General features: G+C 32.0%; 1 long non-coding RNA gene across 3 annotated transcripts in view; it reads left to right on the top strand.

The window, feature by feature from the left end:
- LOC136070494 (uncharacterized) overlaps window positions 1-8,158 on the top strand; it is a 37,871-nt gene that overhangs the window by 19,329 nt on the left and 10,384 nt on the right. For 2 of the 3 annotated variants that reach the window (XR_010631714.1, XR_010631715.1), the window contains one exon: window positions 1,950-2,475. The exons of the other annotated variant lie outside the window; for it this stretch is intronic. This is a non-coding gene — a long non-coding RNA (uncharacterized LOC136070494). Of the gene's footprint in view, window positions 1-1,949; window positions 2,476-8,158 lie in introns of those variants that run through there. 3 annotated transcript variants of the gene reach the window in all.

The raw sequence follows: 8,158 nt of genomic DNA, 5'->3' as shown, positions 1-8,158 counted from the left end.
GAGAGAGAGAGAGAGAGAGAGGAGAGAGAGAGAGAGAGAGAGAGAGAGAGAGAATGATCACATTTTTGGGAGATAATTGAGAGAAATAGCAAAATTATATAAAACAGATGAGTAGAAGAATACTCAAAAGAAATGTTAATTGTAAACACAAATTATCCAAGCTATGCTAGTAATAAAATAACATTATATCATTATATAATATTTGGATAACATTCAACAATTGAAGAAAATGAAATGAAAAGGATAAATAAAATACAACAATGATCAACCAAAGTAAAGTTCAACAAAAAAATTCACAACCTAAATTAGAGGGCAATAAAAATTAAAAATCCCAAATGAAAGAAAATATATATATATATATAGAGAGAGAGAGAGAGAGAGAGAGAGAGAGAGTATTCATCTTGTTGTGTGGACAAAATATGGATTGAATAGAAGGGAGAAAAGCAAATAATTCAAAAAGAAGATAAAATGTTGAATAGGTGGATGATATGACCCGCTATAGCTTAGTAAAAGCATAACAACAATAAATGCTACACTTCAACTTTTATATATATATATTATATATAGATATATAGATATGAGAGAAAAAAGTTATAGCAAATAAGCAAGTTTTATTCATTAACCAACTTAACTAAGCAAATAAGAATTAGTTAACCAAACTCACAAATGTAAACCAATTTTTTTTCAAGGTAAAATAGAAAATAAAACAAATTAATGATCTCCTGAATCCAAATAGGCCACTAGAGGTGGTTCAACCTAATTTCTACCTTCCCAAAAAGAATCAAGTTATTTTACCAAAGAAAGAGTTCATGTCATGTGTATGAAATGAAAACCTCGCATCTAAAAGGGTATAAAGATTAGAGTTTTGTACTCAAGGGTATAAGAGATTTGAGTTTTGTACTCAATAGGGTTGCTAATGCCCAAACTTAATATTTGAGCACAAATCAATTATAACCAAAACACCCAATTCATATTTCAGTAAATCATGAGGTTTTAGGATTTGCTAAAACTCACAATTTAAAAAGAAAAAATAAAAATAAAACTTTTTTTTAAGAATAACTCTCTAGGGACAAGGTTTGGAGAGAAACTCTTCAAATTTCTTTTATATCATTTTATTGGAAGTGAATTTTGAAAATTTAACTGTTGAATTTTATGATTTTTATGTTCTTAATATGCATGTCAAATTTTATTCAAATCAGATGTTATTTAATATTTAGTCAATAAACTTATTTTTTTATACATAATTTTTGAACACAAAAACTTTAAATTTAAACATTTGATTAATAACGTAACTATTAATTCTCTCTCTCTCTCTCTCTCTCTCTCTCTCTCTCTCTCTCTCTCTCTCGTTTATTCTTTCTTGTAACTCTTCTTTAGATACTTTGAGTTAATGCATTTTGATGGTGTGTTTTGTGAGCTCCTCATCACATGTACTCTCTCTCCCTCTTACAATTTTTGTTTAAGTTAATTCTTAGATATTTGGAAAGTGAGAATTGAGTTTATTTCAAAATACAATTTACCCGACTATGTATTTGATTTTGGCTATCAATTATTGAGTAATATCAATTGTAAATTTGTGATGATGTTTGATTAATATGAAAATTTCCTTAAGAGAATAAGAATTTTAAAGAATTAGTTGTAGAAAAAAAAGGGGAAAACATAATACACTATAATAAAAGTTTGAGAAATATAGACCACTTGAAAATGGAATAACGTCAATCAAACACACCCAATTTTTTCCAATAAAATAATAAAAAACCCCAAAATAATAGAATGATATATTTGTAGAGATAGAGAGATGAAAAACACTTTTAGAAATAGTTCAATTTTTAAAGTGAAAATTTTCTTCAATAAATAAGCTTAATTATATATTCCCACGCACAATGTGATTTGCGGCTAGTTTAAGTAAATAAGCTTAACAAAAGTTGTCAAATACAATGTATGTCCAGACTTCCTCTCAACAAGTAGAAGATGGTGGAAGACAATAGTACCCCACCACACAACCAACTTTGAGTCAGAAAGGGACTTATTCCTACTTCCAAAACCAATGAAACTTCAGTCCAAAATACGTTGGACTTAAATTGTCACGCAAGAAAATATCAAGATTGAAAAAATGGAGGTTTCCCATCTACTTCCACTTACAGTCAGTGCTCGACTCCTAGTCCAAAAGTGATGGATCACAGAGCTCCATTCACAAGTTTGAAGAAAAGAATCGAGTCCCATTAAACTTTGAACAAGTCTACCAACATAGACAGTTACACACTCACCCTTTGAGTTTTCAACTTTTCATTCACCTAGTGCCCGCTATGATACAAAAATTTCTCTCTCTGTGTACTTAATTGTCAAAATTTCTGTAAACTTGTTCATATATGATGGCTACAAACAGTGGCAGACAGAGGATTTTGAAAATTCCCCTTTCCCCTAATTTGTTTTTTTAGTAGAAATAAGAAATTATATATAAAATTTACTTGATGACTTTTATTCTTATAGTACTCTTATACAACATATAGATTATAAAAATCAAAATATAATGAATGTATATGTTTAAAAAAATAGATGAGTTTATAAAATGGGAAAACTATTAATTATTCTTGAAATGTTGTATTTTCTCCTCTCACACAAGTGGTAAAAATCACTATGAATTTAATTAGTAACGCCTATTATTATGTGAAAGGAAAAAAATACCTTAACACTATATACTTTGAATACCAAATAATTACTCAAATAAATGACTAATACACAAGGAAAAAAACTATTATTGGACCATGCCCACTGGAAATAGATGTCTGAATTTGTGAATTTTGGCATGGATCGTAAGCAAATTTAATAACAACCTACCCATTTATCCACATGAGAGTATTTCAAACTTATGACCACTGGAATAAATGTCTGAATCCGTGAATTTTGGCATGGATCATAAGCAAATTTAATAACAACCTACCAATTTACCCACAAGAAAGTATTTTAAACTTATGATATTTGTTCTAAGATAATTTTTTTTAATCGTTAAAAAAATCGTTAGGCCAAAGATAGCAATTGAATTTTTGGTGTATGTAGGGATTAAACTTTAGGTCTTTTATTTGATGATAATAAATTTTATTAGTTGAGTTAACTAAAACCCATACAAAAATGTGGCTTTTTTTTTTTTTTTTTTTTTTTTTATTCCTCTCCATTGTCATACCCTTGAGAGGTCATTTACCAAACCCTTATCTCACCACACCCACGTCTATGAGAAGGTCCATTTGGTGCTTTGGGAAGCAGTTTGGAAAGGAACCAATATACATTGGTTGATGCTATGGTCAAGTAGCGGAATCCGGGAAGCTAGAGAAGAAATAGGTTCGGCGTAACCTCGTTGGAGCAAGAAGCTTGGAGGGCTTAGGTACTTGGGTAGATTAGGCTTGGAGGGTCTTCTGCTATTCATGTATCCCAACTACATTCTTTAGTGGATTATTTGACCGCTTGGAGGGCGGTGGAGAGGTTTTACGCCGAGGACTTCGGTTTCCTCTTCGATAACACATCGTGTGTTGTCCGTGTGTTTGCATCTTCTTTCCCTTCACGTTTGCCTTATATTTACTGCTGTGGATGTGTTTATATTTGGCTTAGATTATTCTATGAATTCTGTTATAAGCTTGTTATCATATTCCGCACATAAATTGTTTGATATAAAGCTTGAATTGGTATTTGTGTTATTTGGGGTCTAAACGTTCAAAGGTGTTGTAAACCCTTATTGAACTTTCAAGTCTAAAATACGTTGGACTTAAATTGTCACGCAAGAAAATATCAATATTGAAAAAAATGGAGGTTTCCCATCTACTTGCACTTACAGTCAGTGCTCGACTCCTAGTCCAAAAGTGATGGATCACAGAGCTCCATTCACAAGTTTGAAGAAAAGAATCGAGTCCCATTAAACTTTGAACAAGTCTACCAACATAGACAGTTACACACTCACCCTTTGAGTTTTCAACTTTTCATTCACCTAGTGCCCGCTATGATACAAAAATTTCTCTCTCTGTGTACTTAATTGTCAAAATTTCTGTAAACTTGTTCATATATGATGTCTACAAACAGTGGCAGATAGAGGATTTTGAAAATTCCCCTTTCCCCTAATTTGTTTTTTTAGTAGAAATAAGAAATTATATATAAAATTTACTTATGACTTTTATTCTTATAGTACTCTTATACAACATATAGCTTATAAAAATCAAAATATAATGAATGTATATGTTTATAAAAATAGATGAGTTTATAAAATGGGAAAATTATTAATTATTCTTGAAATGTTTTATTTTCTTCTCTCACACACGCGGTAAAAATCACTATGAATTTAATTAGTAACGCCTATTATTATGTGAAAGAAAAAAAATACCTTAACACTATACACTTTGAATACCAAATAATTACTCAAATAAATGACTAATACACAAGGAAAACAACTATTATTGGACCATGCCCACTGGAAATAGACGTCTGAATTTGTGAATTTTGGCATGGATCATAAGCAAGTTTAATAACAACCTACCAATTTATCCACAAGAAAGTATTTTAAACTTATGATATTTGTTCTAAGATAATTTTTTTTTAATCGTTAGGCCAAAGATAGCAATTGGATTTTTGGTATATGTAAGAATTAAACCTTAGATCTTTTATTTGACGATAATAAATTTTATTAGTTGAGCTAACTAAAACTCATACAAGGATGTAGCAAAAAAAAAAAAAAAATTTTTTTTTGTGGGGGAGGGAGAAGGAATGGGGGGAACAACTAAGTGATTGACATCTCAACCAAAATCTAATTTATTATATTGTTAGACTTCACAGGTAAGGTGGCATCCAAATGGTCCTAAACTTTTCTCTAAATAAAAAATTCACAGATTCAGATAACATTCTACACATAATACTTGGACTATCTGGGCTTTTGCCCTTAATTTTTTTTTTTTTTTTTATTTAGCAATTTGCCCTTGTTTGCAAACTATATAGGAATATGCCCTTGTTTCAATACTCGATAATCTTAAAATCGAGTTTCTATGAAATACTCGATCTATAGAAAATCGAGTTATGCCCGATCAAATTAAAAAAAAAAAAAAAAAGAGCATAGAACTCGATTTTAGGAAAATCGAGTTTAAAAATGCCACTATAGGACTCACTGATGGGGTAATCACACTTTCAAAAAAAATTTGCAGGAAAACGCCGCTATAGAGCACTAAAACGTCACTATAGGGCTTAAAAACGCCACTATAGGGCTTCCTAAACGGTATCACACTTGTAAAAAAAATTTGCAGGAAAAATCACACTTTTAAAAAAATTTTGCATGAAAACACCGCTATAGGGCCTTAAAACGTCACCATAGGGCTTAAAAACGCCACTATAGGGTCCCTAAACCACTATTCGTGATCACACTTATAAAAATTTTGCAGAAAAACACCGCTACAGGGCTTTAAAACGTCACTATAGGGCATAAAAACGCCACTATAGGGCTCTCAATTATAATTTTTTTTTCATGAAACTCGATTTTTTGATATTCGAGTTCCATGCAATTTTTTTTTTTTTTTTTTAAAGTTTGATCGGGCATAACTTGATTTTCTATAGATCGAGTATTTCATAGAAACTTGATTTTAAGATTATCGAGTATCGAAACAGGGGCATATTCCTATATAGTTTGCAAACAGGAGCAAATTGCTAAATAAAAAAAAAATTAAGGGCAAAAGGCCAGATAGTCCCATAATACCTTTAGTAATCTCCTTCGACTATTTTTATATTAATCGACCAATTGATTTTAATTAATTAAGCTATTTATATATTCATTTGGAATTTTAAAATGAGTGGAATTGAAAGTTTGGTCAATGTTTCATATTGGTGGCATGAAATGAAATTAAAAAACAAAATTTGAACAAAAATTATTGCAAGTATATTCATTGAATTTGACCATAAAAATCACTATCAAGTAGAACAACTTGGATAAAGTTTCATCTGACCATTTCAGACATATTCCAAAACAAAGGAGGAATTGCATCTGTAACATTTGTGTTGGATATATCCAGAGACAAACTTGCTTTTGTGAACAAATCCATAAGGGAAAATTTGGCCCTAAAATCCACGATCCCAATCCTAAAAAGAGAACTTGAAAAGGAGGAATCCAATTGGGACTTACTTTTTAAGTCAACCGGTTTGGAGTTGTGCTAAGTCCTTTAATCTTCTTAATTGGCAAATGATTTCAGATACTACTCCCTCCAACATATTCCCACCAATAAAGAACTACTCTAATTTGGAGAGTCCTCCAAAACTTTGAGGAAGAGTTCCATTAAACTGATTATGTGAAAGGTCTAAGAATCTCAAAGATGAAAGTTTTCCTATTGAAATTTGGAATTGGACCCCAAATTGAATTACCCTCCAAAGAGAGTGTTGAAAGATTTTGAAATTGCCCAAGTCCTCATCAGATGACCAGATAGTTGAGCATCCATACATTTCTAGACCTCTAGTCCATACGAAACACATCTTAATAAACTTTCTAATTTTGATACCTCTTGACTGAATTTGTTGTCTGACAATTTTAGTTTCCTTAAATTGCAAACATTGCCAAAGATCTGGTACCTTTCCATCATTGATTGCTTGTCAAGTCTATGCTAATAGCAGATGTTAGGTTTCTAATGGAACTAGAGATTGTACCTTGCAAAAGATTCTTGGCGGAGGTTGAGGAACTCAAGATGACTAAAACTATACAACCAATTGGGAATTGAGGAGTTGAAATTGTTGGCAGATAGATCAAGGTGCTTAAGAGAAGTCATGTTTGCAAACCAATAGGGATTGGACCTTGAAAACCATTGGCAGATAGATTAAGAGCAACCAAATTTTGATAACCAAAGACCCATGATGGAATCAAAGGGTTTTAAAGCTGTTAAAAGAAAGATCAAGGGTGGCTAGAGATGAAAAGTTAGAATTGGGTGTTGGTGGGATGGAACCAAGGTTGCAATGTGATAACCACAACTCTGACAAGGAAGTGATTTTGTTTGTCACCTGAAGCAAATCGGAGGCTTGCTAAGTCTACACCACTCAAATCTAGCACTTGTAGTAAAGGAAGACTAGAAAGCCATTGAAGGTTATTGACAGATAAAACATTATAACCAAAGCCTCCGAGATTAAGATAGTGCAAATTGAGAGATTTCCAATTTGAGAGGTATCAATTCCCCAAATCCCGCACTGAAGAGATTAGATATCTTAAACTCTTCATGGAACCAAGGAATTCAGGAATTGGAAATAACAAAATTATTGTAGCTCAAGTCCAAGTAAAACAAATGCTTCAAATCAAGTAGGGAAGGATTTATCTTACCACCAAACATTGACTGTGCATAAGATTGAATAGCAGCTTCATACTGGGCTACAATTGAAAAGTATTCAATCAGAGGAGGAGGAAAGCTTCTGAGATGGAGCTCTTGCACGTGACCAGTAACATTGTTGCAGACAACTCCCACCCATTGACAACAATCCCCGTCACCAGCCAAGAGGCAAGCCGGTTTAAAGGATCAGTAAGATCTTGCTTGAATCTAAGAAGGGCCTGTTGCTCACTTTGGATGCAATGAACCTCAGAGTTTCCATAGCAGAACTTGGGATCAATAGCTGCCAAAGTGAGAAACACAAGGAAAAGGGTTAATGTAACGGCTCTTAATCTGAAGGAACCGCCCATGGTTATGCAAAAAACTATATGATTATGTAAATGCTACACTAATGGCATGGTAATTTATAGGAGGCGGATTTCTGTGCTTAGTTGATTTCTGCTTTCCGTGTTTTTAACACTTATAATGCTACCACACATTATTTCCAACTCTAAGAATTGACATAAAGTCTTGTGAATGTGACGCCTTAATATTTTTGAAATGGTCAGATGAAACTTTATCCAAGTTGTTCTACTTGATAGTGATTTTTATGGTCAAATTCAATGAATATACTTGCAATAATTTTTGTTCAAATTTTGTTTTTTAATTTCATTTCATGCCACCAATATGAAACATTGACCAAACTTTCAATTCCACTCATTTTAAAATTCCAAATGAATATATAAATAGCTTAATTAATTAAAATCAATTGGTCGATTAATATAAAAATAGTCGAAGGAGATTACTAAAGGTATTATGGGACTATCTGGCCTTTTGCCCTTAATTTTTTTTTT

Source organism: Quercus suber, unplaced genomic scaffold, assembly GCF_002906115.3.
Source record: "Quercus suber isolate HL8 unplaced genomic scaffold, Cork oak 2.0 scaffold_237, whole genome shotgun sequence".
NCBI lineage: Eukaryota > Viridiplantae > Streptophyta > Magnoliopsida > Fagales > Fagaceae > Quercus > Quercus suber.
The sequence above is the reverse complement of the archived record's forward strand: the minus strand, read 5'-3'. Positions and strand labels throughout refer to the sequence as shown.